At 44.6% G+C, this 22983-nt stretch overlaps 1 long non-coding RNA gene across 1 annotated transcript; it reads left to right on the top strand.

Moving 5' to 3' along the window:
• Positions 1 to 766: 766 nt before the first annotated feature.
• Positions 767 to 18221, top strand: LOC142244207 (uncharacterized). The gene is made up of 3 exons (XR_012724468.1): positions 767 to 829; positions 1382 to 1495; positions 17909 to 18221. It is a non-coding gene; the product is annotated as an uncharacterized LOC142244207 (long non-coding RNA).
• The last annotated feature ends 4762 nt before the right edge of the window (positions 18222 to 22983 follow it).

Raw genomic sequence — 22983 nt, 5'->3', positions numbered from 1 at the left:
TCCAACACAGCATCCCATGTTCCCCGGGCAGTGAAACTTGTGGGGGGCACAGTGTCTCCACACACCCCACCACTCCACTATGCACAGCTACCTCAGATTGTGTCTATTCTGATGTGCAGGCTAAAAGGGAGCGGCTTTCTGTGAGTTATTGGGAAGAATCTTACACCAGATCATTTCCTCCAGCATCAGGTGGGCTATTTGAACACTTTTGGCTCTGTTTAATTTGGATCTTTCTGGTTTGGTTTCTCCTTTGGCTTTCTACACTCTTGTGCTTCTCTGAGAGGCATTTGCTGGGTTCATGGCTACACTCTGACTGTGCCACTAGATGCCAGATGCCCGATGACAGCAGCCCATTAAGGGCTCTTTCAAAGTCCCCCTGTCAGTTACTGGGAGCAGAGTGAAGAATATTCTGGCCCTTAAAGGCTATCCTAGCTTCGACAGCTTGCTCAAAGTATGTATGTGACTGCACTTTTACTGATTTGGAGCCAGCCTTGTAGTGTCTATCTCCTATTGAGCATAACAAATCTGCCTAGAATTTTATGAAATATTTGGATTCCAAGTAATCTGAACTTTTTTGATTTGTTTCCAGCTTATACAGCAAAATGGCAGCCGACCAGCAACCATTTTACTGATTTATAAAGAACTTGGATTGAAGTGTAAAAAAACCCAACACTCACCTGTCCTGCTTCCACAGCCCTTGTCCAGTCCTCCTCACAGCTCTCTTTGAGGCGCTAGTAACAGAAACCCAAAGAACTATGAAGTAAAGAAGAAAGTGGAGGTTGCTGCATGGAGGACCAGACAGGAAAGGTGGAGCAGCAGTGCGGGGCAGGTAAGTGGACAGTTGAGTATTTATTATGCTTTTGGTTTGGAGAGACTCCAGAGCATAAAAAGAAACATTTGATTCATATCAATTAAACTATATGTGAATTTAATATTCTGTCCAAATTTAAGCAGATATGTCTAATTTACTCATCAGTAATATCTATACTTAATGGTCGATATTTGATGATGCTGCTACTAAAAGAATGTAGTTTTGTTATAAAGGTCCAGTTTGTTTAACTGAGATCAAAAATATTGCTATAAAACTTGTGCTTTATGTAACCATTTTCTTTTTTGTGAAAAATTGATCAACTCTCATCAATAGGTCTCAGTCTATGACAACGTTAATTAGGAGGAAAAAATAATTGTTAAGTATAATAAGTGTTTTGGTTTATAAAATTAGCTAGAGTATTATAATTATGCATATCTTATAGTCGCTTATAATTCACACAAAGAATCTTTGTAAAATATTATTGGACTGGTAACATTCAAGGAATCAGGCCGTGTTTGTGATAATTCATTTTGTGGTTATTTTTCATTTCTTACTTTTTTTTCCCTTCAGAACAACTTTTGCCTCCAGGACAGATGAGCACTAGTTCCCCCCGCAAGGCTTTCAGAGATTTTCAATTTTGTAGATTGTGACCTTCATGCTGTGAAATGCAGATATTAGATAAAGGTAACTGCAGACACGAAGAAACATTAACTTCACACATTTTGATTACAAATGTACTTTCGACCAAACTATATTTATATCTGTTCATCAAAATGAGATGTATTTTGAATTGATTGAAAAATGTTTCATAATATATTCAATCAGAATATCCAGAAGCAATCAAGATGGTTAAATTCGGACAAATCGAAACATTTTATAAGTATGCTTACATCACTTTTTCTTGTTATTTTTTTTCATGTTGATGCCTACAGAAATTACTGTAAGTCAGATCTGAAATAAGCCTAAAATTAAAAATAGCAAAAAGGTGGAATTTGGGCAACAAACCTTGAAAGCAATTAGGGGATCGGATCGTAAAAAGAGTAACACTGTAACATGCCTTATCCAAGAGTTAAAAATGATACTAACAACCTGAATACAAACAAAACATTCCTCTACTCATTGTGCTGTCCTATTTTTTTTTATCTATTTATTATGTATCAATTTTATCTCTGAGCCTGTCAGCCACAACCCTGGTTTATTCTCAAAACAGCTGAATATAGCTATCTCTGGCTCGTATTTATTGTAAAATATTTTGAAATATTATTTTTTTTCAATTTCTGACCACAGCCACTAGGCTCCTTGATTGCTTAGAGCTTTGTTTGAGTAAAAGAAAAAAATGCATAATGGCTTGGCACAAAGAGGCAGGACTATCTAATGTACTTTTGATAGGGAAGTTAACAGCACCATTTCCTTAGATTTTTGGTATGGTAGGCTAAGCTATTTTGGAATATTTTAATATATTAGGCACCTGTGGGATTGTTTAGATCAAATAAGCTTAAGAAAAAAAACAGCAGCTTGGCATGGCCCCATACTATAACATAGATTGAGTGCTATCCTATAAAACATGAGTGTTATGCCTTGGAGCGGATCCGACACGCTCCTGTGCGATGGTCCATTTCCCTCTCTACTGGGCCTTAGTCAGGTTTGGTCGCTGTACTGGTTCTGAACACTTTGTCTGTTTATTGCATTTTTACTAACAAGTGTTTCCAATGCGGTAATTCAGTCTGCCCTATCACCCGACTGGTGTAAATATTTAATGCTGCCTTGGGCTTCCGTTTCCCACTGGGGATATTTCTGAAGTGGACCATGCTTGGAACTACAGCCTGTCTGTCTAGTGTTTTTTTCTGGCAGATTAATACCTTTGGTTTACCTTACTTTTACTCTGCACCTTCCCACAGATTCTTCAGGAGGAATGTGGAGCCCTGGATGGCCACTAAGGAAGCAAAGGTCTGAATGGTCTTCTAAGTTGTGGGGGTGACAGGGGGCCATAGTCATGGGCAGAGGCAAGCCCCTGCTTCCAGGTGGCATCTCTCTATCTGCTGAACTTGTGGCAGCTCAACAGTGCAACAAGGAACACCCCAACTTTGCTTTCTAGGGGTTAATTCAAAGACAAAGTCCAGAATAATGGTTAACATAACTTTACTGAAGGATTCACAAAATTTCTGTAGAACACATTCACTGTGGGCACATAGCTTGAACATGATAGGCATGTTACTGTTGGTTTCTTTCCACATTTGCCTGCACACTGCTCCCTCCTGTTTATCTCTCCACTTTCTATAGGACTGTCTGTTTCCCTTAGCAACACCAGAGTAGCAGTTAGTAAATTCATAGAGTCACACATGGCTCTAACCGCGTCCCCTCCCACAGGTATTCATTTTACCACAGGACGGCATTCCTTCACCACTGTCTCTGTGCTGACCCCTTAGCCCAGGTTTATGTTACCTCACACCTTGACCAGTCCTATTGGAGTCAGTTGCTTCACGGAAAGTCCACTAAATCAAAGCCCACAATTTCAGGACCGGTTAGTGCCCCTTTCTACACCTGGCTACTGAGGAGTTTCCTTTGTCTACTTGATCAGGGTTTCCTGGTATGACCCTGAGGGGCCGGGCAAATTACTCTAGACTTCTCTCGCTATACCTCCCTCAGGTACAGCTTCTTCTCTCCACTCAATGGTGTCCCTATCTGACTAATTCCAACTGTCAACTCACTGTTGCTGGACAGATTTCACCTTTAACTGCTTCAGCTCTGTTCTCTATCCCAACCTCAAACTAAGGGACCAGGGAACAGTGATACATAGTAGTACTTGAAAACAGCGCACCCAAGAGCACACACATATAAACAACATTTTCCACACATAAATACACAATATAACCATGACGTCTTCAGGAGGGCTGCAGGACACCGGTCACCCTCCTACAGAGTCATCCAGTTAGGGTTGTTTTAGTCTGCGCAGGGGTCTTTAGGGATTGCCCAGCTGGGGCCTCTAGTCTGTACAAGAACCGGGTGGGTCAAGTGTAGCAGTTTTAAGTTTCACTTTATTTTATGTAATTCTCCACAAGTGCACATTAGTGCGCATAACAATCAGATAGCCCTCGTCCGAGTTATAAACAGGTGTGAGCGAGCCGTAAATGTAATAATAAAAAAGCACAGATATGACATGCTGAGCACAGAGAGAGATTCTGCACAAAATTAATAGCAACATTTGATAAAATAAACAAGAATATCTTTTGGGTATTTGAGAGTTCGCTGCCAACAGTGATAATGACCGTTTTATATTTGTAGCATCTTCAATTATGCATTTGTTTAAGCAAAAGCAATTCAGGTGAGTTGCCATTTCATATCATCAGCGTAAAAACAAATGTGCATATCAAGGCTACATAACATGTTTATCAGGGATAATAGGACACCATTTTCTTTTACACAACGTTTATACAATATATATTGTTCCTAGAATCCATTTCTATTTAGGTAAGCAAAATCTACTCCATGGCAGAGAATGATTATGTTCTCATAGTAGCTGATAGCTCAGTATAAGATAATATGGAGAATATTAAAGAAGCACTCCAGCAATTTATTTAATGCTAACTCACCAACAATGTCATTTGCTGCATCCCAGCTCAGTATATCCACACTTTTTAAAGAGTTGTCCAGGACTGAGCAACCATAGCCTAATGCAATGGGACTCAGAAGAGGAGTGACTTTATAATCTATATTTTTCACCTTTTCTGCCTCCTTCATTAGATTTCATGAAATTTCACAGTGTCTGCGGATAATCTGTACATACTGCTGGAGAACATCACTGCTTAAAGGGATCATTAGCCTGTCAGTGGTCAGCCTAAAGAGGAAGGCAGTGCTTCATCAGGAAAATGCATTGAAATATAAGATCCATAACCCACACAGCACACTCAATTCTCAGACTTTGCATCCTGTGCCTCTGAATGGTCATGCGTTCTGAAAGGCAGCAAATCAGCAATGCACAGTATTCTAATATTAATAAAGGCGTACTGTAGCATATAGCGTAGATCAGACAATTCACAAAAGAGAAATATATCAAAGTAACAAAATGGGTCATTTTTCACAAAATAAAAGTCCCTTTTAAAATACCAAATCTTTATTATACAAAATTAAAATGTAGACATATAAACACTAGTGATGAGCGAGTACTAAGAAGCTCGGGTGCTCGAGGCTCGGGCCGAGCATCCCAAGATACTCGTGTACTCGGCCCGAGCACCGAGCCCAATGTTATCCTATGGGAGACCCGAGTATTTTTGTGAAATGACCCCCGGCAGCATGTAGAAACCCTAAAAATGGCACAAAAGTCTCAGAAGAGTGCTCAAATGACATGGCAACAGCATGGGGAAGACCCCTTGAAGCATTTATCACTCAAAAGTCACAGCTGTGAACAATTTTGTCCGCGTTTTACGCCATTTTTACGGACTCACCAGAAAACCTTCCAAAATGACACCAAAATGAATTTTCATGGCGGAAATGTTAAGGGCACATACCCAATACTGAGATAGAGCTAATGTATGTTACTTTTTGAGATCAATACATGAAAGATTTTACGTAAAACATTGTGTGGCACTCCGATGTCCCTGAGAAGAGACGTACATAAAGGCCTCTGAGTCTAATGTGCCCATTTTGAGGAACTGAGTCTTTGTAGTATTTTCCTTTGCCAGGGCAGTCCAAAATTGTGAGGTTCACCAATGACCCTGCATACAGACGTGCATGAGGGTCTGTAAACCTGAAATGCCCATTGGAAGCAAGTGGGTCTATTGTAGTATAGCCCTTAGGCAGGGCAGCCAAAAATTGGGAGGTTCCACGTTGTCCCTGGATAGAGACGTGCATGAGGGCCTGTAAACCTGAAGTGCCCATTGGAAGGAAGTGGGTCTATTGTAGTATAGCCCTTAGGCAGGGCAGCCAAAAATTGGGAGGCTCCACGTTGTCCCTGGATAGAGACGTGCATGAGGGCCTGTAAACCTGAAGTGCCCATTGGACGGAAGTGGGTCTATTGTAGTATAGCCCTTAGGCAGGGCAGCCAAAAATTGGGAGGCTCCACGTTGTCCCTGGATAGAGACGTGCATGAGGGCCTCAAAACATTAAGTGTCCATTGTCAGGAAGTGGGTGTATTATAGTATAGCCCTTTGGCAGGGCAGCCAAAAATTGGGAGGCTCCACGTTGTCCCTGGATAGAGACGTGCATGAGGGCCTCAAAACATTAAGTGTCCATTGCCAGGAAGTGGGTGTATTATAGTATAGCCCTTTGGCAGGGCAGCCAAAAATTGGGAGGCTCCACGTTGTCCCTGGATAGAGACGTGCATGAGGGCCTGTAAACCTGAAGTGCCCATTGGAAGGAAGTGGGTCTATTGTAGTATAGCCCTTAGGCAGGGCAGCCAAAAATTGGGAGGCTCCACGTTGTCCCTGGATAGAGACGTGCATGAGGGCCTGTAAACCTGAAGTGCCCATTGGAAGGAAGTGGGTCTATTGTAGTATAGCCCTTAGGCAGGGCAGCCAAAAATTGGGAGGCTCCACGTTGTCCCTGGATAGAGACGTGCATGAGGGCCTGTAAACCTGAAGTGCCCATTGGAAGGAAGTGGGTCTATTGTAGTATAGCCCTTAGGCAGGGCAGCCAAAAATTGGGAGGCTCCACGTTGTCCCTGGATAGAGACGTGCATGAGGGCCTCAAAACATTAAGTGTCCATTGTCAGGAAGTGGGTGTATTATAGTATAGCCCTTTGGCAGGGCAGCCAAAAATTGGGAGGCTCCACGATGTCCCTGGATAGAGACGTGCATGAGGGCCTCAAAACATTAAGTGTCCATTGTCAGGAAGTGGGTGTATTATAGTATAGCCCTTTGGCAGGGCAGCCAAAAATTGGGAGGCTCCACGTTGTCCCTGGATAGAGACGTGCATGAGGGCCTCAAAACATTAAGTGTCCATTGTCAGGAAGTGGGTGTATTATAGTATAGCCCTTTGGCAGGGCAGCCAAAAATTGGGAGGCTCCACGTTGTCCCTGGATAGAGACGTGCATGAGGGCCTCAAAACATTAAGTGTCCATTGTCAGGAAGTGGGTGTATTACAGTATAGCCCTTTGGCAGGGCAGCCAAAAATTGTGAGGCTCCACGTTGTCCCTGGATAGAGACTTGCATGAGGGCCTCAAAACATTAAGTGTCCATTGTCAGGAAGTGGGTGTATTATAGTATAGCCCTTTGGCAGGGCAGCCGAAAATTGGGAGGCTCCACGTTGTCCCTGGATAGAGACGTGCATGAGGGCCTCAAAACATTAAGTGTCCATTGTCAGGAAGTGGGTGTATTATAGTATAGCCCTTTGGCAGGGCAGCCAAAAATTGGGAGGCTCCACGTTGTCCCTGGATAGAGACGTGCATGAGGGCCTCAAAACATTAAGTGTCCATTGTCAGGAAGTGGGTGTATTATAGTATAGCCCTTTGGCAGGGCAGCCAAAAATTGGGAGGCTCCACGTTGTCCCTGGATAGAGACGTGCATGAGGGCCTCAAAACATTGTTCCCATTGCAAAGGAGCGGGTCTCCTGTCGTTGTAATGTCCATTCTGCAAAGAATGGGCGAAAAAATTTATCACTGGGGGTATACCTGAAACAAAGGCCTAACTCTTGTAACGGTCATCATGGTGGCGCATGAGGAGAAGGAGGAGCAGTCCAGCGATTATCCAAAGTCCAGAAGTGTGACTGGAGGTACATGGCAAATTCCCGTTACAAACTTTACATTCCGCTCTCATTTGCTGGTGGTGTGGTGAAGTCTGGCCCAATCCAACCCTTGTTCATCTTGATCAGAGTCAGCCTATCAGCATTTTCAGTTGAAAGGCGGGTGCGTTTATCTGTAATGATTCCACCTGCGGCACTAAAAACACGCTCTGACAAAACGCTAGCGGCAGGGCAGGCCAGGACTTCCAAGGCGTAGAGAGCCAATTCATGCCACGTGTCCACCTTGGATACCCAATAATTGTAAGGCACAGAGGAATGTCGGAGTACAGTTGTTCGATCTGCAAGGTACTCCTTGAGCATCTGGGCAAACTTAGGATTTCTTGTGGCACTACCCCGCACCTCAGGGGCTGTGGTACGTGAGGGGCTGAGAAAACTGTCCCACATCTTAAAGACTGTTCCCCTACCTCTGGCGGATTGGACTTGTGCCTCTCTCGGCTGTACGCCTTGGTTGTCCACTGATTCCTGACCTATGCCGCTAGCGTTTTGTGAGGGGAATGCTTTGCCTACTTCCGTGACTATGGCCTTCCGGAACTGCTGCATTTTGGTTGACCTCTCCGACTCGGGAATAAGAGACATAAAGTTCTCCTTGTAGCGTGGGTCTAACAGTGTTACCAACCAGTAATGATTGTCGGCCAAGATGTTCTTAACGCGAGGGTCACGAGACAGGCAGCTTACCATAAAGTCAGCCATGTGCGCCAGACTCTTAACAGCCAGGACTTCAGTAGCCTGACCAACACGATGACTGAACATGCTGTCCTCCTCCTCCTCCTCCTCCTCCTCCTCATCTACCCTGTCCTCTGGCCAGTCACGCTGAACCGAGGATATGACTGGTGTGCATGTCATATCCTCAATTTGGCCAGAGATTTGCTCCATGTCTTCATCCTCCTCCTCGTCATAGTCCTCCACTGCACGTTGTGATGAGACGAGGCTGGGCTGTGTGTTATCACCCACACCCACTACTGTTTCTTGCTGCAACTCATCGCGCTCCGCCTGCAATGCATCATGTTTGGTTTTGAGCAGAGACCGTTTTAGAAGGCAGAGTAGCGGTATGGTGACGCTAATAATGGCGTCATCACCACTCACCATCTTGGTGGAGTCCTCAAAGTTTTGGAGGATGGTACATAGGTCGGACATCCATCTCCACTCCTCAGGTGTTATGTGTGGAGTTTGACCCATTTCCCGATGGCTTAGGTGATGCAGGTACTCAACAACTGCCCTCTTCTGCTCACATATCCTGACCAACATGTGCAGAGTTGAATTCCAACGCGTGGGGACATCACACACACCAGTCTGTGAGCCGGAAGATGCAAACGGCGCTGAAAGCCGGCAAGGCCGGCTGAAGCAGTAGGTGACTTTCGAAAATGTGCAGACAGGCGGCGAACTTTTACCAGCAGATCAGACAGCTCTGGGTATGACTTTAGAAACCGCTGAACCACGAGGTTGAGCACATGGGCCACGCATGGAACATGTGTCAGCTGGCCTCGCCTCAAAGCCGCCACCAGGTTCCGGCCATTGTCACACACGACCTTTCCTGGCTTTAGGTTCAGAGGTGTGAGCCAGTGATCTGCCTGCTGTTTCAGAGCTGTCCACACCTCTTCTGCATTGTGGGGTTTGTCACCTATGCAGATTAGCTTCAGCACAGCCTGTTGACGCTTCGCCGAGGCAGTGCTGCAGTGCTTCCAGCTTGGGACTGGTGTGGAGGGTACAGTGGATGAGGATGCGCAGGAGGAGGAGGAGGCTGAAGAGCATGACATTCCGGAGCTGTAGAGTGTGGGTGAAACACTGACTGAGGTAGGGCCTGCAAACCTTGGTGTGGGAAGGACGTGTTCCGTCCCTCGCTCAGACTGGGTCCCAGCTTCCACAATATTAACCCAGTGTGCCATCAACGAGATGTAGCGGCCTTGCCCACAAGCACTTGTCCACGTGTCTGTGGTTAGGTGGACTTTGGGTGAAACAGCGTTGTTCAGGGCACGTATGATGTTTTGTGACACGTGGTTATGCAACGCGGGGACGGCACACCGGGAGAAATAGTGGCGGCTGGGGACCGAGTAACGTGGGACAGCTGCCGCCATCAGGTCGCGGAATGCTTCTGTCTCCACCAGCCTAAAAGGCAACATTTCCAGCGCAAGCAGTCGCGAAATGTTAGCATTTAGAACTGTGGCATGTGGGGTGTTGGCAGTGTATTTGCGCTTGCGTTCAAAGGTTTGCTGAATGGATAACTGAACGCTGCGCTGGGACAAGGACGTGCTTGATGATGGTGTTATTTCTGCGTAGGCAACTGCAGGTGCAGGACTGGAGGAGGCTTGTTCGCAGGCAGCATGGACAGGGGATTGGCTCGCATGCACAACCAGCGAAGACGTAGCAGTGACATCAGCAAGCACTGCTCCTCGACTCTGTTGTACTTCCCACAAAGTCGGGTGCTTGGCTGACATGTGCCTGATCATGCTGGTGGTGGTCAGGCTGCTAGTTTTGGTACCACTGCTGATGCTGGCACGGCAGGTGTTGCAAATGGCCTTTTTAGAATCATCTGGAGCCAACTTAAAAAACTGCCAGACTCGGGAAGACCTAACATTTGTACAGGCACCTTGTGTCGTGTTGTTGTTCCGGGGAACGGTTGCCTGACTTCTGCCTGGAGCCACCACCCTGCTTCTTACTGCCTGTTGGGATGATACGCCTCCCTCCCCCTGTGCACTGCTGTCCTCGCTCTGCATATCCTCCTGCCAGGTTGGGTCAGTTACTGGATCATCCACCACGTCGTCTTCCTCTTCCGCACCCTGCTCCTCCTCCTGACTTCCTGACAATTGTGTCTCATCATCGTCCACCCCTTGTTGAGACACGTTGCCAACTTCGTTAGAACGTGGCTGCTCAAATATTTGGCCATCTGTACATACGATCTCCTCATGACCCACTTCAACATTAGCTGGCGAGAGGCCAGAATGTGCGAATGGAAACGTGAACAGCTCTTCCGAGTGTCCAAGTGTGGGATCATTAATGTCCGAGGACGTGTACTCAGCCTTGTGGTAGGAAGGAGGATCAGGTTCTGAAATGTGCGGTGCAGTATCACGGCTACTGACACTTGACCGTGTGGAAGACAGAGTGTTTGTGGTGGTGCCAATCTGACTGGAAGCATTATCCGCTATCCAACTAACAACCAGTTGACACTGGTCTTGGTTCAAGAGCGGTGTACTGCTGCGGTCCCCAAGAATTTGGGACAGGACGTGCGAGCGACTAGATGTGGCCCTTTGTTGTGGCGAAATTAGAGCTTGCCCACGACCTCGGCCTCTGCCTGCACCACCATCACGTCCACTTCCTTGTTCCTTGCCAACGCCCTTGCGCATTTTGCAATGCTGTGCTGACGTGTATTCACTAGACTTGGACGTTATATCCAAGTTTGTGCAAATCGTGCACCTGTACGCTGCCACCGACAGGCACACACGTGCGGTTTTTAAATGCAAGCACTAAGAACCTAACAGGTTTTAGGAGCAAAAATTAATGAGAACTCTGACACTATCAGCCACTGCTGACTGACGTATATTATACACTACACTTGTGCGTTATATAATAGTTTGGTAAAAACGCACACAAGTGCACCTGTACGCTGCCACCAACAGGCACACACGTGCGGTTTTTAAATGCAAGCACGGACGCACTAAGAACCTAACAGGTTTTTAGGAGCGACAATTAATGAGAAGTCTGACACTATCTGGACTGTTTTAGACTGTGTACACCAGCCCCAGATATGATGAAGGCTGGTATACAGTCACCACTAGGAATGGCTATATACCCTGCCTGCCTGCCTGCCTGCCTGTATAGTGCTACAATAGTCCTGACAAGGACTCTTCTGGTCACTCACTAGCCTGTATTCCGACCTGGCTATACCCTGCCTGTATACAACAACAATAGTCCTGAGAAGGACTCTGCTACTGTACTCCGACCTGGCTATACCCTGCCTGCCTGTATACAACTAGAATAGTCCTGAGAAGGACTTTTGGTCACACTGTTTGCAGCCCTGCTACGGAAATAGCTATAAAGGGCCGCAAACCTTTCCCTGAAGCAGCGACACTCTCCCTGCACTGACTGTCTGGATGGCTGTGAGCAGAGCACAGCGCGCCGGCCGGTATAAAGGCTTGGTCACGCTGTGCGGGCCGGCCAATCACTGCAATTCCACAACTAACAGGGCTGTGGCATTGCAGTGGTTTGCCAGCCAATCCCTGCATGAGGGCTGGCTCTCAAAAGAGCGCCATCATGCAGAAATGAAGACCACGAGTACAGCACGAGTATCGCGAGATTACTCGGTCCCCGCCGAGTAGCCCGAGTACAGTGATACTCGTGCGAGTACCGAGTAGTAACAAGCATGCTCGCTCATCACTAATAAACACCAAACACCTTAAAGGTATACATATAGAAAATAGCATACAACCAATATAATAAAAGACTCCAGCTGGTTATATAGTGGAAAGACCAGTGATATGCCCAAAAAAGGGGGGTAGATATATCTCTCCGCCAATCAACTTTCCTGTATCTTAATGTAGAAAAATATATGATTGGAGTGAATTTGGTCCAGGTATTTTTACATTCTAGAGCTCACCACCAAATATGATTATAATGATGTAATCTGGATATCAAAATATGAGAGCACTTACAATGTATATATCCTAACCAAATATCTCTGTAGTCCTAGTAAAATTCAATATGACCTAAATTATTATGGTATACATAAAGACACCTGATTGATAATATCACCCAAATATACAGTATATATATATATATATATATATATATATATATATTATCTGATTAAATTATAATAATTATATTATATATGATATTTTCAATCAGTTTTCTGTATGTATACCATAATAATTTATGTCATATTGAATTCTACTAGGACTCCAGAGATATTTGGTTAGGATATGTACATTGTATGTGCTCTCATATTTTGATATGCAGATTACATCATTATAATCATATTTGGTGGTGAGCTCTAGAATGTAAAAATACCTGGACCAAATTCACTCCAATTATATATTTTTCTACATTAGGATACAGGAAAGTTGATTGGCGGAGAGATATATCTACCCCCCCCCCCCCTTTTTTGGGCATATCACTGGTCTTTCCACTATATAACCAGCTGGAGTCTTTTATTATATTGGTTGTATGCTATTTTCTATATGTATACCCTTAAGGTGTTCAGTGTTTATATGTCTACATTTTAATTTTGTGTAATAAAGATTTGGTATTTTAAAAGTGACTTTTTTCATATAGTGTAAAGTAGCTCAACACTGAGACAAGCTGTTGAGCACAGAAAAGATGGAAAATGTAGTTTGCAGGTGAGGTCAAAAAGGCTTATTGCTGATGTAAGCATATTACATGGACAGGGAAAGGTAGACAAAGCATCTCGGAAGATAAATAATATTGGAAAGTATTTATATCTACATTACAAGCATATTCTTTACATAATTGTGAAAAAAGAAATTGGGGTCCTTGCCAAACCATATAAACCATTCCATTGTATGTAGCTACATCAAGTAATCTCAGTCCAACCACAAGTCAAGCATTTGCTCTCCTGTTATAGCAGATGTAGATGACTTCCTGTGACCTACATGATTACATCATCGTCTATCAACTATTTCCTGGCAGATCTCAGACACCAACTTCCCACTAAGGTTCTGTTCTCTTTGCTTCTCTGTATTTATGTTGATGCAAAGGGTGCTGATGATAATAAAAACTTCTGCTCTATGTAAGGGTACCGTCTCAATGTCAAACGACGGACCAGCGATTCCAACCACGATACGACCTCGTCAGGATTGCTGGAGCGTCACTACATGGTCGCTGGTGAGCTGTCAATCAGGCAGATCTCACCAGCGACCAGCGACTCTGCGCTAAGTGTGCAGGGAGCCAGCGCTAAGCGGTGTATGCTGGTAACCAGGGTAAATATCAGGTAACCAAGCAAAGCACTTTGCTTAGTTACCCGATATTTACCCTGGTTACCAGCCTATGCTGCTTATACAGAGTCGGTGCTCGTTGGTCTCCCGCCATCAAACATGCCGATGTGTGCTGCACAGCGGGAGACCAATGAGCAAAAAATGAACCAGAACAGTGTGTAACGATCAGCGATTTCACAGCAGGGGCCAGGTAGCTGCTTAGTGTCACACACAGGGAGATCGCTGATGAGGTCACTGGTATGTCACAAAACCTGTAACTAGTGATCTCGCTATGTGAGAAGTAACCCTAAGGGACCGTAAGTGTACTGATTTATAAGGTGATTTCCTACAATTTTTAGCTGCAGAATTGTAAAACTCAGAAGCGTTATCTGCTATGTGATAAGGCTAGAGTGTATGTCTATGAGATGCAGCTTCACACTACTTTTTTCCTCCTACTTGTGATAGAGCTCTCATTGCCAGCTTATACAAGCAAGAGGCAAGAGAAAGATTCTGAATCTAATATCTTATCACGTATTACATGATCTTATTCCTTTTTCTAACTTTGAAAAGAGAAGTAAATTAGGAAATGGGCAGGACTCAAACTGATGTTTTGCCTATTTTGGATCATCTTTCCTGAGAACTCTTTATTGTGCCATCTCTCTAATATTCTTCCGGGAAATATATGAATAAGGCCTGGCCTTTATGGAGACATTTTATAATGCAACACAGAAGCATTTTAGCTAAAGAAAATTACCGTATTTTTCGGACTATAAGACACACCCTTGTTTTAGAGGAGGAAAAAATAGAAAAAAAATTAAAATTAAAAAATGTCATGACACACTGTTATTTTACTGCTGACAGTGTTATGGAGGTAATAATATCCCCAAATTATGTCCTCATATCCCCGATTCTGGGTACCTTCCAGGTATATATGGCCCCTATTGTGGAATATGTATGTTCCCCATCATTTTATGTGTGATCCTCCAATCTGGTGTGTATGTGCGTGTGTGTGTGTGTGTGTGTGTGTATAGAGTTATATACTGTGTGTGTGTGTGTGTGTATAAAGTTATATACTGTGTGTGTGTATAAATATATATATATATATATGATCCAACCCCATCCAGGTGTACAGTAATGCCTTTATACTATATTATTTATTGCCTTACTTTTACAGATGTGATGCTCACCATGCTTCAGTTTGATCCTGGCACTAGAGGCAAAGTCTCCCATATCTTGAGGACCTGCAGTGATGTAATGAAGAGGCAGGGCACTGTGCTGTTCTGTGCTGTTCTGGCCCACCCCTCTTCATTACATCACTGCAGGTCCTTGTCAGCTACGGGAGACTTTGTTTCTAGTGCAGAGGCAGGAGCAAAGTGAAAGTAATGTGAGCAGTCAGCACAGAGACTGCGGGCTGTGCTGTGAAGGTTTGCCATGCTCTGGCCCGGACACTGCAGTGATCTGCACTTCCTCCGGGCGAGACATGACTGCAGCGGCACTCTGCTCCTGCCTCCTAAACAGCGAACACACAGTCTCCCCAGCTGCTGCAGGAAGTCGGCGACTGGAGCTCCCACGTGGGTCCGCTGTTTACATTAAACTATTGATTTGCTGCTTCTCACACCCGCTTCTAGTCACTGACTGCAGAGAGAGGTGGGCGGGGAGCAGCTAATGAATATTCACTTACTTTAAGCAGCGGGCACACGTGGTTTCTCCAGCCGCCGGCTTCCTGCAGCAGCGACCCTCCCTGCCTCCTGTGATCCCACTACATAGAGCTGACTTCCCACAGCTCCCTACCCTGCTGGTACCCCGCTTTGACATTCAGACTATAAGACGCACCCCACACTTGCCTCCCAAATTTGGAGGAAAAAAAGTGCGTCTTATGGTCCGAAAAATACGGTAGTCCTACTATTATGAAAATTGTCTCTTCTGAGAGGAAGATGACTTGAACCACTTGAACCCAGATGCCACCTTATTGGAAGTAGCAATCCTAGAAGTCAATATCTACCATTTAACGTGTCTTGGCATGTGACTCAGGATAAAAGACAAACCAGAATCTCAATTTGCAGACACGGCATTTCAGGGTAGTTCCCCTCATCAATGTAAAGTATGAGATCTGATTTGGCTAGGTGAGAGGCTTAGGCGGGCTTTACACGTTGCGACATTGCTACCGATATATCGTCAGGGTCAAGTCGTTTGTGACGCACATCCGGCGCCGGTAGCGACATCTCAATGTGTAAATCCTAGGTCCGACGATGAACGAGCGCAAAAGCGTAAAAAAACGCTGATCTGTGTCACGTCGTTCATTGCCATAATGTTGTTACTGCTGCAGATACGATGTTGTTTGTTGTTTCTGCAGCACCACACATCGCTGTGTATGAAACCGCAGGAACGACAAACATCTCATTACCTGCGTCTACTGGTAATGCGGAAGGGAGAAAGTGGGCAGGATGTTATGTCCCACTCATCTCCACCCCTCCACTTCTATTGGCCGGCCGCTTAGTGACATCGCGGTGACGTTGCTGTGACGCCGAACGCACCACCCCCTTGAAGGAGGGATTGTTCGGCGGTCATAGCAATGTCGCCAACCAGGTATGTGCGTGTGAAGCTGCCGTAGCGATGATGTTCGCTACGGCAGCAAGCACCAGATATCGCATGTACGACGGGGGCAGGTGCTATCGCGCTCGACATCGCTAGCAATTGCTAGCGATGCCGCAGCGTGTAAAGCCCGCCTTAGACTGGGTGAAAAGGGGTAAGGTTTCTCTTAGTGGACAGTGACATGCCAGGTCTGGCATGCCAGTATGAGAAGACTTAAATATTTTGCAATGCTCCTCTATTATGAAAAATGTTATTCTCAAGTTGTGTCTTGAGCAGCAAATAAATCTGAAGTCTCCTTACAGTAAAGGGAAGGTGTCGCATCTTTTTAATTTTTGTATTATTAATAGTGATTATGGAATCAATTATTTTTAATACAAAATTAAATTAATTGTTTATTTTAGTTTTTATTTAATATTATTCTTACTGAAACACTGGGAGCTGCCATCTCAGAGTAATGACAATTACTCAACTCAAATACGGCAGCCTTGCTCTCAGCCTATGCTCTTTTTCTATGAAATATATATTTTATGTGTCCTGAAATTTTATCCATTTGAATAAAGCCTTGAATTTTATCTTTGGGACCAGTGCTGTTAATTTTCTACTTTCTACAATTTTAGAGCCTCTACTACCTTGCACTATATGGGTGACCTGATTTTGCTTTTTTATTTCAATAATTTTGGATATAATTGTTGTTATTTTACTAGGGCAAACATGCTGATTAAGAAGGAGATGTCTGAGTAGTGAAAAACCCTTGTAATAGGCTGCAGAAAGATGTGGTAACTCCTCATCCTGAAATGTACTACTCATACTTGGTCAGGCTCTTATGGTCGATCTCCATGACAACAAGCTGTAAATTCTGTAAGATAAAAGCTCTCATAGCAGGAAAATTAAAACAGATAGAAAAAGCTAGTCAATTATTAGTTTACAAATTGTCATGCTGTCTAAATATTTATAGAAATTTTAAGTGAATCTGTAAATATGACAATTTACTTTTTGGGATTCTATGGGACAATAAGGTTTTGAAACTTGCACGTAATAAGTAAATTAAATTGGATGATTAATAATCATGAGTGAATCTTCCAAAATGCAAATTTTGCAATTGCATGACTTTGAAAAAAAAATAATTTGCATTGAATTTATTTGATGGAAATTGCGTGTATCTTATTATGCTCTGGGGTCTCTCCAGACATAGTTTATAAACAACTGAATACTCATATCTCCCCAATTCTCACATTGCCCATGCAGCTCTCATGTTGATTGTTATAGCATAGTCTTCATTGACAGGTTGTCGTCTTCTTCACACCAAAGAGCCCATTGTATCTTCGGCACCTAAGTCATCCATAGGCCTCACCTGAAGCCTTTTCAATCACATAATGACCTGTAGTGTGTAGTAGACCCACAGCCTGGAATAACAAGAGAGGAAAGATGAGAGCAAGGGTGGGATGAGTAGTAATATTTCTAAGAAATATAAATTTTGGGTGAAATTGTAAGCAAGTTAAATTTCCATGAAGCAAATCACTCATCTCTAGTGATCACAGATCAATAACACTGATAAGAAAGGGACCATCAAATGTGAACAATTTGTATTTCTGAAGTTCAGATTATTATGGCAATTCCTTTAAAGTTAGTTAAGCTTATGGTATTGGAAATTCAAAGGTTTTTTTCTACTTTGCAGTTTATTTCATATAAAAGTACATAAAAAAAATCTAATTTTATAAAGTCTCTTTTTTTCTTATTGTGATCCATACATTTGATTGCATTTGTAGCTCTGAGCCTTATCACACTGTCAATGGTATTTGAAAATTATTCACTGTTTTATCAGAAGTTATTTTTACTTCTCTTTCAGATCCTCAGACAGGATTTTGTATCTGAGAATCACTTTACTGAAACTAACAGTCAACAAATTGAAGTAAACTTGAGAAGAAACGTCTATCCATATATAGCTGAATTCCCCAAGTTATAATTCACAGAATAACAGCGTTTACCAGTTGATGCTCTGCTGAACCGTAATATGTCTTGTGCTGTCATGCTAGACACTCAGAGTTCCCTTTCCAACAATATAAGATTTCCTGGGCTTCTAATAGATGTGAGGCAAATACAAATTGATTATTGCACTTTACAAAGCATACATGAATACTTAACAAGCTACAGCTTCAAACAATCCAATTCTTCTGAAATATTTATTGTATGAACTGTTGTGTAGGATAAAGTAATCAAAATGACAATTCCTAAAGAAAACATAAGTAATGACATAAATAAATAACTATTGTTAAAGCAGTGCTCCAACCTGTTTTTTTTACCTTAAGGATCATGTGTGTAAGTATAATGCAGGTAATTACATACTCACTGGTCTGCATCTTCATCTGTTTATAGTCCCACTCCAGTCCCTTTGGCACCACATAACGGCTTTTGTAAGCCAGCAGTTCGTTGTATGTTCCGGAAATCACTTTTCTCAATACAATAGGTGGCAATATATGTACCGTATTTTTTCGTTTTATAAGACGCATCGGATTATGAGACGCACCCCAAATTTAGAGATAAAAAAAGGTAAAAAAAATGGGGTCCGTCTTATACTCCGGTGTTGTCTTACCAGAGGTGGGCAACAGTGGTGGTGGAGCGGGGTCACAGGAGGCAGAGGTTGTGGTGGCAGCGGCGGTTAGTGGTGGCAGTGGCGTGTCAGTGGCGTTAGCGGCGATGGGTCAGTAGTGACAGTGGCAGAGACAGGTCACTGGTGGCAGCGGCGGCGACGGGTCAGTGGTGACAACGGGTCAGTGGTGGAGCAGGCCGCGGTGCGGTGAGTGTCCCAGTCTGTCCGCGGTCCCGGTTCAAGTGATAGAGCTCGTAGCGGCGCATGCGCAGATGGAGCTCTCGTCCAAGGTCTCCATCTGTGCAAGCGCTGACTCCCGGAGTGGCATGTGCGTAGATAGAGCTCTAATTCAAGAACTCGATCTGCGCATGCACTGGCTCCCAGAGTGGCACATGCGCAGATGGAGCTCTCATCCAAGAGCTCCATCTGCGTACTCGCTGACTCCCGGCTCCATCATTTGCAACCAAGACCGCGAACATACTGGGAAACTAGCCGCATAGCCACTGCAGTCCACACAGCCACCCGAACGCACAGAGTGGCAGCCAGCAGGCCGCCAGCCCACCTGCACAGAGAAGCAGCTGGCCACCGAGACAGAGAGGCAGCCTGCACGCAGCCACAGGCACCCGGCCACCCACAGGCATGCAGCCACAGGCGCCCAGTCACCCACATGCACCCGGCCGACCGGACACAGGGCTGCTTAGACAGCCCAACCGATAAGCTATATTCAGATTTTAAGACGCACCCCTCATTTTACTCCCAAATTTTTGGGAGGAAAAGTGCATCTTATAGTCCGAAAAATGCGGTATACATTTTACACTGCAACTTTTTATTTCTTTTTTTTTCTTTACCTGACACTGTATTTTAAGCTTAATCAAAGTAATATAACATCCTATACAGTAAGCTTCGGTTATGAATACTACATAGTAGTACTACATAGTGTTTTCCAAAAATAATACCTCCCCAAAAAATAATCCCTAGCAGGGATCTTAAGCATTTTCGGAGCAAGGCTTAAATATAAGCCCTACTCCAAAAATAAGCCCTAGTCGCGATGCAATAATGAAGTGTTCGTGCAGCTAAAAAAGTTAAAGAATACTGCAGGACACTTCATTATAGATAGCGGACACCCCGCAATCACACTCACCAGACGCCGAACAGAGGACCTGCAGTGATCACACCCCGCACACATCTGATCTCACACACACAAGCATCAGATCACACACACACTCACCGCATCCAGTGACACCAATTTCTTCTCGCTGGCACAATCCTGAGAAGCTATGCGGTGGAGCGCAAGGACCTGACACAATGCTTGTTTACAGGACCTGCGACATGTGACTTTGTCCCATCGTTCCCCGAGGCTGGAAGCATTCTGTAATGCTGGATGGGATGAGTGAGTGAGCGAGTCTCTGTTTGCGTGATCTGCTGTGTGTAAGTGTTTCGGCCAGAAACAGGGAAGGACGGCGTGCAGCATAGCTGCTGTGAGCGCACACCGGAGGTCATAGGAGGACCTGGGAGCCACAAACATGTCCAGGTCTGGTAAGTATGAGTCTCCTGGGAAGGAGGGGCTTGCTTTTTTTTGGAGGTAAACTTACCCCCAACCATGTTTCTCCAACAATAAGACCACCTCCAAAAATAAGCGCTAGTGCTTTTTTGGGGGGGCAAAAAAAGTATAAGACAGTGTCTCATTTATAAACACATAGTGTTATTAAAATATTAAAAAATATATGTATAATAATCTTTTGTAACATTGCAATATTTAAATTAGAATTAGAAGTCTTTCTAAAGATAAAAATACTTTCTGTAAAAATACATCAGTCTTCTACAACCCTAATTTGAAAAAAGTGAGGACACTGAGTAAAAGGGAAGACAACAAGAATGCAATGGTTTTTAATTCTCTTACAGCCATAGTTTATTCATTAAAAAACATTTATCAGAAATGTAAAGTTTGTCATTTTTCCATTTCATTAAAAGCAACAACAATCACTTTATGCCATAAACACCATTATCCTAAGGGTACGACCGTTGTGAAGTCTCAGCTCCGTGAAGGCCTCTTCGTGCCATTGCCCACATGGTCTTATCATATTTTAAGATTGTTATGTAGGGAGACATTCTGTAAAACAAGTGAAATTAAATGTCATATATCAAGCTTAAAAGAGTTTTCCCACAACAAAGTTAATTTTAACCCCTGAACGACCACGAACAGTGATATTATGTCCCTGCGGTCATAGTGTTAGTGTGGCTCCCCTGAGGCTACCGTCGCCACAGAGGGACTGCACCTCAGCCAGAGGTGTGGTGCCCATCCTGGGTAAGAAAGAGGCCATCTACAATTTCCCGTACCAAAAAGCTGCAAGCACTCAATTTTTAGCTGACACATTAGATCAGGGCCGGGGCAGGTCCCATTACTGTTCGTTGACCAATAGTCTGCTTATATCACTTAATCCCCATGCACTGTCTCTGAAACCAGCCTGGGGGTGAAGCTTGGTTGATAAAGTGTCTGGGGTGAGTGGGCAGAGCTACGTTGAAAGGGTCAGTTGAGAGCTGGGAGGAGACCGACTAGGGGTGAAACCCTGGGGGTCATCCTCGACCCTGGTGACACTGAAGGGAGAATCCCAGCGACTTAGGGGAAGTGTGCCAGATTCCCCTATAGTCTTGTTCCACAAGAAACATCTCAAAGTGGAGGGATTTGGTCTCAAACGGGGTCCCGGTCCTTAGGGTAGGAAAAGACTTTAGGACTTTCTAGTAACACTGGAGGCAAGGGTGGCTGTACGCACCTGTTTTTGGACTTGTCACTCTTCGACCACATCCGTGACATCATTGGCATCATTATCTATATGAAAGAGAGCTACAGCCATGAATCTTGATGATTTGCATGCCCAAGTCATTCAGTGTGCAGTGTTCAGGGGTCGCCAGACAACCATTAATAACCAGATTGGTAGCATGACAAGGCATGAAAGTGTGTGTCTTTCTTGACTCTCATACTGTATACCTAATAAATTAAGATGTTTAGACAAAATCATTTCCATTTTTTTACCATTTGCAAATGTGACGCCCTGGACTAGCCAGGTAGTCACAGGCAGACCCCCTGTACAAACACCAGCCCCTCATAAGGGGACAGAAGCCAACCTACAAAACCCTTGTCACTTCTCTCAGTGTTCAATGGTCACACCAGTAGCAGAGCGAGGCTGTTGGCCACACCCAACGAGGAGTCCAGAGGGCCTGAGACAGGAAGCAGTTCAGTTCAGTTCCCTGTGGGGAGCACAGTGGGAGTTTAGTCTGTACAGTGAAGTGGACTGGAGTTCAAGTGCAGACCTGTGTCCAGGTCTGCCACAGTCTAACACCAGGTGTCTGGGTTGGAGCCCAGTCACCTCTGGCAAGGAGGCAGACAGTGGTTGCCGCCTGCAGGAGACAGGAAGATGGCTGGTGGAACCGTAAGGGACCGGGACAGGGTAGTGGCCCTCCGGAATCGAACTGGGGAGCCAATTGGAAACCAGAGCACCAGGAGGGGTACTTAGACCCAGAACAAGGTCCAGAAGCCACTGGACCACGTCGAATTTACTGATTGAGGTCTAAACCTTAGGTCCTTTCCGGTCCCAAGACCCGAAAGACGGCAACAGCCCACCTAGGGGAATAGAAAGTCACTGCCCAGGCAGAGAGATCCCACGGGCCAGCGCTTGCGGGCAAACGGGTTCCCCGACACACATCAAGCCGGGGAGCGGACTACCATTGCTGAAGCATAGGCAGTCAAATTCTACTAATGGGGTGCAGGAGAAAGGCGGGAACCACCAACCTGGGAAAGAAGCACAGTGCAGCCGGCTGCGGGCACCGACCACCATCCTTTTTGGTTTACCAGAGACTCCGGTGTATCTGTCATAGTGAGTACAACAGTGCCCTCGGGCTACGCACTGCATCAAACCATAGTGTGTTGTGAATGTTAGTTATGTCTTGGCTGCTGGGACGCTCCCTCTGGTGGCCAGGAAGGGTTTGGACAGAGACCAGGTGTGTTGTGCAGTGGGTGTTTCCTTTCCTAACTCTCTGCTTATTTAAGTCCTGGTCTGATTGCAGGCTGTTGCCGGATGTCAGTTGTTCTTTGTATCTCTAGCCTGCCTAATCCTGCTCTACATCACATCCACTCCAGATAAGTTCTTGCTCTTTATTTATTGCCTGGTTCTTTTGCTTATCTGGGTTTGTCATTTGTTATGGTTGGTTTCAGTTTATTTCCTTCCAGGGATTTTCCCCCTCAATGGATTGTTGAGGAACTCCCTGCAGTTCTGTGTGGAGTATAGCTCCTTTGGGTCCATGTGTTTATGGCTTGTTGAATTTGTTATAATTCTTGT

This window comes from Anomaloglossus baeobatrachus, chromosome 6 (assembly GCF_048569485.1).
Source record: "Anomaloglossus baeobatrachus isolate aAnoBae1 chromosome 6, aAnoBae1.hap1, whole genome shotgun sequence".
Lineage (NCBI taxonomy): Eukaryota > Metazoa > Chordata > Amphibia > Anura > Aromobatidae > Anomaloglossus > Anomaloglossus baeobatrachus.
Note: the sequence above shows the minus strand (reverse complement) of the source record. Positions and strands in the feature narration are given on the sequence as shown.